This window comes from Colobus angolensis, unplaced genomic scaffold (genome assembly GCF_000951035.1).
Source record: "Colobus angolensis palliatus isolate OR3802 unplaced genomic scaffold, Cang.pa_1.0 Scaffold224, whole genome shotgun sequence".
In the NCBI taxonomy this organism is placed as follows: domain Eukaryota; kingdom Metazoa; phylum Chordata; class Mammalia; order Primates; family Cercopithecidae; genus Colobus; species Colobus angolensis.
In genome coordinates, this window is record NW_012115422.1 from 6,146,345 (window position 1) to 6,156,763 (window position 10,419).

At 38.7% G+C, this 10,419-nt stretch overlaps 1 protein-coding gene across 1 annotated transcript in view; it reads right to left on the reverse strand.

Moving 5' to 3' along the window:
- The window catches only part of SESTD1 (SEC14 and spectrin domains 1), a 157,095-nt gene extending 146,714 nt beyond the window's left edge, over positions 1-10,381 (reverse strand). The window contains exon 1 of the mRNA XM_011944053.1: positions 10,155-10,381. The gene's annotated coding sequence lies outside the window, so the exon portion shown is untranslated. The remainder of the gene's footprint in view (positions 1-10,154) is intronic.
- Between the last annotated feature and the right edge of the window lie 38 nt (positions 10,382-10,419).

Below are 10,419 nucleotides of genomic sequence, written 5' to 3' on the forward strand. Positions count from 1 at the left end.
GAATCTGATGACACTGACTTTGTGGAGGAGAGAACTCAGCAGTTGAGTAGGAATGAAAGGAAGAATTTTTAATGTGTCCTCTTACACCTTTTAAATTTAGAGGCCAGGCACAGTGGCTCACATCTGTAACCCCAGCACTTTAGCAGGCTGAAGCAAGCGGATCTGCTTGAGCTCAGGAGTTGGAGACCAGCGCCGGCAACATGGCAAAACCCTGCCTCTATAAAAAATACAAAAATTAGCCAGGTGTGGTGGCACGCACCTGTAGTCCCAGCTACTCAGGAGGCTGAGGCAGGAGGATCACACGAGCCCAGAAGTTTGAGGGTGCAGAGAACCCTGACTGCACCACTGCACTTCAGCCTGGGTGGCAGAGACATATCTTGTCTCAAAATAAATAAATAAATAAAAAATAAAATTTGAAACATATTAATGTATTACCTATTCAAAAAATAATTAACTTTTAAATAAAAAGGATGACCAGGAGCTGAACTAAGACAAAGACTATGGAAATAATGTAAAGGATTAATGAGAAAAAAAAAATTTAGGAGTTAAAAAAGAAAATCTAATCTACTCCATCTATCCATTAAGGCTTCCTACATCCCCTTCCTCACTTTTTCCACCAACCTCATTTCTCCTTAATGCACTACAGACTTTTTATTCCAGCTGAACCAATCTGACTGCTAATTCCAGAGTCACCAGCATTTTCCCCAAATTCACATCTCTCCCTGCAAAACCTAACTTTAAACTTAAAAGCCACCCGCCTATGTGCTATTTAGCATTCTGAATATTCTATCTATACCAGGGACAGCAAATACAGGCACTAACGCCATCACTACGCCTACTCATAACAATAAACACCGCTCAATGATCACAGTATCCTTTCCCACTAAATCCAGAAGCTATGTCCAACTAACTTCTCAACGCAGTCTTCCAGGCAGTCTTCACTATCAATTAAAGCTAGCCCATGAAATAAAACATACTTGCCATATCTAGTCCCTACTATATTAATCTGTTTGCCTCGATACATTTGCCACGGATTTTATGTATATCTACATGCATATCTCACTTTAATACACTTTGCTTCATTGTGCTTTGCAGATACTATATTTTTCATAGATTGAAAGTTGGTGGCAATCCTAAGTGGAGCAAGTCTGTCAGCTCATTTTTCCAACAGCATGTGTTCACTTTGTGTTTCTGTGTCACATGTTGGTAATTCTCACAATATTTCAAGCTTTTTCATTATTATTGTATCTGTTATGGTGATCTGTGATCAGCAATCTTTGATGTTAATTGTTTGGGGGCACCACGAATCACACCCATATAAGACGACGAACTTCATCAATACATACCGTGTATATTCTGACTGCTCCACTAACTGGGGGTTCTCCTGTCTCTCTCCTTCTCCTCAGGGCTCTCTATCCCAGGAGACACAGTAATATTGAAATTAGGCCAATCAATAATCCTACAATGGCCTCTAAATATTAAAGTGAAACGAGGAGTCACATTTCTCACTTTAAATGAAAAGCTAGAAATGATTAAGCTTACTGAGGAAGGTATGTCTTTAGACAAGAGAGGTCAAAAGCTAGGTCTCTAGAGACAGTTAGTCAAGCTGTAAATTCTAAGGTAAAGTTCTTGAAGGAAAGTGAAAGTGCCGCTCCAGAAAACATACGAATGATAAGAAAGTGAAACAGTCACATTGTTAATATGGAGAAAGGTCCAGCAGTCTGGATAGAAGACCAAACCAGTCATAACATTCCCTTAAGCCAAAGCCTAATTCAGAACAAGACACTAGTTCTAGTCAATTCTATGAAGGTTGAGAGGTGAGGAAGCTCCAGAACGCAAGTCTGAAGCTAGTAGGAGTTGGTTTATGAGGTTTAAGGAAAGAAGTCATCTCCATAACATAAATGTACAAGATGAAGCAGCAAGTGTTGATGTAGAAGCTGCAGGACGTTATCAAAAAAATCTAGCTAAGATAACTGATGAAGGTGGCTACACTAAACAACAGATTTTCAAAGTAGATGAAACAGCCTTCTATTAGACAAAGATGTCATCTAGGACTTTCACAGCAAGAGAGAAGTAAAATGGCTTCAAAATTTCAAAGGACAGGCTGACTCTCGTTAGGGGTTAATGCAGCTGGTGACCTTAAGTGAAAGCCGATGCTCATTTACCATTCTGAACAGACTGAAATCTACTCAGCCTGTTCTCTACAAATGGAATAACAAAGCCTGGATAATAGCATAAGTGCTTACAGCATGGTTTACTGAATCTTTTAAGCCTACTATTAAGACCTGCTGCTAAGACAAAAAAAAAAAAAGATTCCTTTCAAAATATCACTGTTCATTGGCAATGCACCCGGTCATCCAAGAACTCTGATGGAGATGCACAAGGAGATTAATGTTTCCATACCTGCTGACACAAAAGTCATTCTGTAGCCCATGGATCAAGGAGTAATTTTGACTTTCAAGTCTTATTATTTTAGAAATACATTTCAAAGGCTATAGCTGCCATAGACAGTGATTTATCTGATGGATTTGGGCAAATTGAGAACATTCTAGAAAAGATTCACCAATCTAGACTCCATTAAGAACATCTGTGATTCATGGAAGGAGGTCAGAATACACTGACATGAACAGGAGTTTGGAAGAAGTTGATCCCAGCTTCCACGGATAACTTTAAGGGGTTCAAAATTTCATGGAGGAAGTAACTGCCGATGTGGTAGAAACAACAAGAGAACTAGAATTAGAAGTGGAGCCTGCAGATGTGACTGAATTGCTGCAATCTCATGATAAAACTTTAACAGATGGGGCCAGGCACAGTGTCTTATTCATGTAATCCCAGCACTTTGGGAGGCCGAGGCGGGTGGATCACGAGGTCAGGAGATGGAGACCAACCTGGCTAACACAGTGAAACCCCGTCTCTACTCAAAATACAAAAAATTCATCGGGCGTGGTGGCAGAAGCCTATAGTCCCAGCTACCTGGGAAGCTGCGACAGGAGAATCACTCGAACCTGGGAGGGAGAGGTTGCACTGGGTCAAGATCGTGCCACTGAACTCCAGCCTAGGCGACAGAGTGAGACTCCATCTCAAAAAAAAAAAAAAAAAAAAAAAAACTTTAACAGATGGGGAATCGCTTTTTATGGAAGAGCAAAGAAAGTAGTTTCTTGAGATGGAATCTACTCCTAGTGAACGTGCCATAAGCATTGTTCAAATGACAACAAAGGATTTAGAATGTTACATACACTTAGTTGAAAATGCAGTGGCAGGGTTTGAGAGGACTGACTCAAATTGTGAAAGTTCTACTGTGGCTCAAATGCTACCACACAGCATCTCATGCCACAGAGAAATCTTTCATGAGAAGAGTCCATCAACGTGGCATACTTCATTATTGGGTTTTTTTTTTTTTTCAATTTCATTTAAAATCAGGACACATCTCATTCTATGTCATAGAATAAGGGAGTCTATCTTGAACCTATTCTGGTTCAGGGGGCTGCCCTTATGAAAAAAAAGAAAACAAAAGAAAGCAAGGAAGTAATTACCATAGCTACCCCAAACTTCAAGCAACTACCATCCTGATCAGTTAGTAGCTATAAACATTAATGCAAGACCTTCCACCAGCAAAAAGATTACAGTTCACTTAGGCTCAGAGGATTCGTAGCATTGTCAAGCAATAAAGTATTTTTAAATGAAGATATATAGAGATCATTTTTTAGATATAATTCTATTACGCACTTTGTAAACTATAGTGTGAACATAACTTTTATATGCACTGAGAAACAAAAAACTTGTATGACTTGCTTTGAGATATTTGCTTTACTGTGGTGGTCTGAAACTGAACTGGCAATACCTTAGGGGTATGCCTTTATGTGTATATACCCCATTTTGTTCTGAAAAGGGTTAAAGACACAATAAATGCACTATAACAAGCCAACAAATTACAAATAAATGCAAAGAATAGAGAAAAGAACCAAAAACGGTGCCAAGAAAAAGGCTAAAAATTGTATAATATAAAAACCTATTTACGTGTTCTGCAGTGGGCCACAAATCTAGTTCTGGCTTTCTAGCAGCCATAACAAAAAGGAAAACCCAGGCAATCTAAGAGATACACAGAGAAGTACTCAGAAGGGGAGCTACCCTTGGTAGTTAAATCAAACAGTAATTTTATATAGCAAAAAGAGCCCCATAGAATGATCAAAATATACGAGACTCATAACCACCAGTCTTCAAAGGGATAGATGTTTCTCATATTGTCCCTCAGGAGAGACCTATGACACCTTACCAAAGTCCAATGTGGCAAAATTGATTTTACAAAGACAAGACACAAGCTTTAAGAGCTCTTTATTCTTTTACTCAGTTTCTTCCTTCATTGCCTCCCTAATTGATTATAAACTCTTTGAAAACATGAACCATGTTTTCTAATTCTTATATATAGCTCCAAAGTATTTTGCATTCTGCAGAAAAGAAGCAATGTCAGTGAGAATTTACACAGTGCAATTCAAGCTTCTTCTGATAAAAATTATCCAACCTAAACACAGTAATTCCCACTTCTACTACAAAAATATGCTAACTGAAGCCCCAATAGATAGAATTCGTAGACTTTCTAAACTATTACTGAATGACAATTCAATTTGTGATCTCTCAACAGCATTTTGTTTCATATATCCCTAGCATGAAGCATGCAAAGATACCAAATCAATATCACTGAACCTGATCAAATAAAATAAAACTCATAAGCAAAAGCTTTGGCAATACCTAGTAAAGGAAAGACAATATTACTATCTTTCAAGAATATTATCAATAGGTCTTTACAAACCAGCTGACAAAGGCAGGTTCATTTTCTAAATGACTCTGCAAATCTACTAGAAGGCAATGAATTATAATCAGATTACTTCTTTCCAAGAATGTGCAGTTTCTGCATATGCCAAACTGCTGAAGAACTGTACTTCTCAGCTGTCACACACACGCGCGTGCGCACACACACACACACCACTATCAAACCAGCTCTGACCACTAACTTACTGATTTACTTCTCTGCTTTACTTGGTCAAACTGAAAATGAAATTAGGAGTAGGTAATAAATTATTTAGATAAGGTGATTATGAGAAAATGAAGTATCATCTTAAATTACTACTCTTAAGCATTGGCATTGGGACACATTAACAATCCTCTATTTGTATTTTATTAATGGAAGTCATTAATAAGTAAGTAGTCTCATCCAACACTGCTTTGTTTATTCATACACTTAATATTTCAGTTTATAGTAGGTTCCCCCCTTGGTATTCCCTGTATATAGGCGCACGCCCTATCATCCCAGGAGTGAATAGTTGTAATGAGCCAAAGAATAGTGCCAGGACTGGGGGAGTCCACCAAGTAGACCTTGGAAAATCCAATTCCTGCACCTTTGTTTCTTTATCTATTAGAAAGGGAAAATGGAAATCATCTCTATCTGACAGGATTATTAGAAAAATTAAATGAGATAAGATGGGTAGTTCTCTAGCCTTTTTTTTTTTTTTTTGAGACGAAGTCTCACTCTGTCACCCAGGCTGGAGTGCAGTGGCGTGATCTCGGCTCACTGCAACCTCCACCTCCCGGGTTCAAGCAATTCTCTGCCTCAGCCTCCCAAGTAGCTGGGATTACAGGCATCCGCCACCACACCCGGCTAATTTTTGTATTTTTAGTAGAGACAGGGTTTCACCATCTTGGCCAGAATGGTCTTGAACTCCTGACCTTGTGATCCACCCGCCTCAGCCTCCCAAAGTCCTGGGATTACAGGTGTGAGCCACCGTGCCCACCTTAGTTCTCTAGCTTTTTTTTTATAGATAAGGAAAACAGAAGAAGCTAAGCACTTAGGTGACTCATCCACAGCCAATGGTTAATAAACATAGGACAGAACAAAATTCTGACTTAGGGCTTAATGTTCTTTCCACCTCACTAAGCAACCGTAAAATAGTAAAACTCAACATCTCAGGTTTGTTACTGTTGGGTATTCACTACATGCAAAGCAAAGAAAAAAAAATTGACTATTTTGAACATCTACTGCATGCTAGAAACTAATCTCTTTCTTTTTAACTGCCCTATAAAAGAAGGTGTTATCTCATGTTACTGAGAAATTAACTTGTCCAGTCACAACGCTAACAAGTGACAACACAAGATTAATCCAGATCTGTTTTGTTAATGATTTTCCCTACTATCCTTCTTAAAGAGTGTATTTAGATACCACTGTCTACCAGAATCAAATCGCAAACGGCCTGTGAATTTTTATAGATCCTTCTGATTTATTAATGGAAACTGTCCCTAGCTCCACCATCCTATCTACTTAAATCTGTTCCTATTAGGTTAAAGCATAATTACAATAACTGTAGTAACAAATTTACATTTGTATAGCATGTTACAGTTTATTACATTTATCCATTTTGTTAGATGCAACTACTGAGGCGTTTCATTTATTAGCTCACATATCATTTAATATTTCAAAACTCTTATGAGGTAGGAATTATTGCCATTTTACAAATAAGAAAATGGGCCAGGTGCAACGGCTCATGTCTGTAATCTCAGCATTTGAGAAGGCCAAGGTGGGCAGATTGCTTGAGCTCAGGAGTTTTGACACCAGCCTTGGCAACACCAAGAAACCTCACCTCTACAAAAAATGCAAAAATTAGCTGCACATGGTGGCACATGCCTGTAGCCTCAGCCACTTGGGAAGCTGAGGTAGGCGAATCACTTGAGCCCAGGCAGTTGAGGTTGCGGTGAGGTGTGATCACGCCACTGCACTCTAGCCTGCGTAACAGGGCGAGACTCTGTCTCAAAGGGAAAAAAAAAAAAATTAGAAAGGTCATCTCAGATCTCTCTCTGCCCCCAAAGTTGTCAGACAATTTCTAGTAAACATTTAAAGGGCAGATATTTTAAACTGTTCCAGAGCACAGAAAAAAGTGAAAAGTTTCCTAACCATTCTTAATCCTGGCTTCATCCTGACACCAAAGCCAGGCATGGATAGCAAACTTAAACGAAAACGTAATATTAGATTTATCCTTTGTAATTACATATGCAAAAGTTTAACATATTTTAGTGAAAAACAAAGGAATACGTATAGTACAATCCCATTTGTAAAAGAAAAAACATTGTGAATAGCAACATGTCTTTATGTACGGTAGAATATGAAAATGTATATTTATACATAAATACACACATAAATACAAAGATACAGGTTTGGAAATATACACCTCAAACTGTTAACAGCGGTTTCTCTTAAGACAGAAGTGGTCTTATGAGTGAAGAAGGGGAAAGGACAAAGTGAAGGGAGATTTTCAGCGTTTACTCTCTATATATACATATATACTATTCAAATTCTGAAACGGTGGGTTCTAGGATCAGCTATGCCAGTAAGAAGCTTTTACTAGGTTGAATTACTCTGACTCTGTCTCCCCGTTGGAAATGTGGAAAGCAGACCTACCTTATTATGATAGTAGAAAAGGAATTTATTTGAAAATGCATAATAAAATCTGATGAACATGTGGCAGTGTGGCCACAACACCTTATTTTTTGTTATTGTTTGGTTTTTTTTATTTTTCCCTCACTTTGTCACTGATCAGCCAGACATTCACAAACACAACTGAACTTCTGTATGCCTCACTGAGTGCAGGAAGTAGAGTCAGAAGACCTGAGTTTACATTCAGACTTTGCAACTTATTAACTATAAGGTTAAAAAAACAAGCAAATGATTAAACTTCTTTGCACTTCAATTTCCTGGCAGTAAAATAGGAATAAACCTACCTTACAGCACCATTCAAAAGATTAAATGAGAAAATGATACACGAATGGCCAATAAAGACATGAAAAGATGAAATACAAATGAAAATCACAATGCAATATCACTTCACAGCCACTAGGATGGCTATCATCAAAAAGACAAACATTAAGTGTTGGCAAGGATGTGGAGACAATGGAATCCTCATACATTGCTAGAAGGGATGTAAAACAGCGCAGCAGCAATGGAAAACAGTCTAGCAGATCCTCAAAAAGTTAAACAGAATTACCATATAACCCAGCAATTACACATCTAGGTATACATTCAAGAAAACTGAAAGCATATATACCATACAAAAGCTTGTAAATGAGTATCCACAACATTATTCATTATGGCCAAAAAGCAGAAACAACCCAAATGCCCATCAATTGAAGATTGGACAAACAAAATGTGGCACAGCCATACAACAAAATAATATTCTGCCATAATAGGTATGCAGTATTGATATATGGTATAATATGAATAAACCCTGAAAGCATAACGCTAAGTGAAAGACACAAAAGGCCACATATTATGATTCTATTCACTTGAAATGTCCAAAATAGGCAAATCCATAGAGACATAAAGTAAATTAGTGGTTGTCAAATATGGGGGAGGAGGAATAGTAACAAAAGCTACCAGGTACAAGGTTCTTTTTCGGGTAATAATGTTCTTGGGTTAGTGTTGACATTTGCACAATTTTGTGAATATATTAAAACCACTAAATTGTATACTTTAAAAAAGTGAATTCTATGGCATATGAATTATATCTCAAAGAAAACGATTATAAATATTTAAGTCTCTGCTTTTTCTTTTTTTGTTTTTTTTTTTTGAGACAAGGTCTGGCTCTGTCACCCAGGATGGAATGGTCCGGTCGTGGCTCACTTCTCTGCTTGCTACTTTTTATTAGTAAATATTCTACTTTCCTCAAGAGGTTGTTCATGTTGCTTGTAACAGCTTTAAAAGATCTTTGAAGTTAGCTACTATACAGACTAATGGTATTTTTAATAAAGTAAAACTACTATAACAGAGAAACTTTCTAAAAATCGAATTAGTTTGGTATAATTTCATTTTTTCAAAAGAAATGTCATTAATACCAAGTTCATTTTTAGAGAGTGGAAAAGCTTCAACAAGTCATTATAAAATACATTTTTTAAAAAGGTCAAAATGCAATACTTTGTTTTCTTAATTAGTGGACATTTCATTTTCAGATACATCATTAGATTACCTGTTTAAAATGTCATTAAATGCCTAGCAATCAACTAAAACCCAAGTAGATGCAACTTCGTGACCTCTACTTACAACTTTCTACATTCTGCATTCTGTTGTCAGATTCCTAGTCCATCACTAGCTCCTAATCTCTTACATCAATTATTCCATTCAATTCTCACTCACAGGGGCTAAAATGTTTGGTAAACGCAATCAATTCATTTTTCTAATGCTGGGGAACTTACTAGAGTGGGCCCAATTTTTAAGGTTAAATTTAGTCCACAATGTTTGAATATTCAACAAAGCGATTTCCTGGAATTTGGAACATAAAAACAGCCTATAGAGTTGTGAAATGCTTTTTAGGTCCTTCGGGAATTTTTTCATGTATTTAATTATGGGGCAAAGTATTACGTATAAAAGCTTCCTGGTCCTAGAACAAAGACGTATTTTACTGCTCAAAGCTAAAGGAATTAGTACTGTTACACTAAAATAGCATACCAATGAAACCAGCTAGGTATTGGCATAACCCAAGGTATGTAAACAAAGATAAAGTGCACCTTATTACGCATTCTTCCTTGGGGGGAAAAATTTTCACATTAAGAAAATAAGATTTAGCCAGCCAAAATAGAAAAAATATATAGATATACGTGTGTCTGTGTATGTAGGTATGTATAAGGATTAGGATTTTGAGTAGCAATTTAAATTTGATGGTTTGCCAAGCTATGCTGGGATGGATGTGGGCATGCTTGACACAGGCAAAATGTGAAGAGACGACCTGTCAAACAGCTGCTATCTAGTTACTCCCTCCGCAGCACTTCCAACTTCTCCCGCGATGTCTGTGTATGAAAGATGTCAAAGCACCAAGAAAACCAAGGGGGATATCAGAGCAACAGCCAAGTCCAAACCGTGCATCCAGGGTGAAATGTCACCTGTACCCTCCAGAGCTGATCAGACTGCGGTTCTTTTCTAGTATGAGTCTACCTAAAATAGAAAAACACACAACCACGGACCCTGGCCAACCCGCTCTCTCCTCCCCTTTGTGACTCTCCCAAACGCTGGAGGGATGTTAACCTCCGGCAGGCCCGTGGAAGCCAAGCCCCGCGACCTGAGGAGGCGTCCAGGAGCCTCAGCACAGCCCTGGGGCCTCGAGTCCGTGTCCCCCACCCACCCGACAGGGCCGGTCACCGGTCACACAAAGGAGCCAGCCGCGAGGGCTGGACGTGGGGACTCGCCCCAGAGCCGGGAGCCACATCTGGGTTCTGCACGCTGGCAAAAGAGACCCGCTGGAAAATAAGGATTAACGCCCAAACCTGTTGCACAATTCGGGCCCCTTTCACCCAGAAATGAACAAGGGCGCTCAAGAGCGGAAAAGCGCGCGGCCCGGTCTCTGAGGGCCGCGGCCGCACCCGGCAGACGGCGCGGAGGCAAAGGCG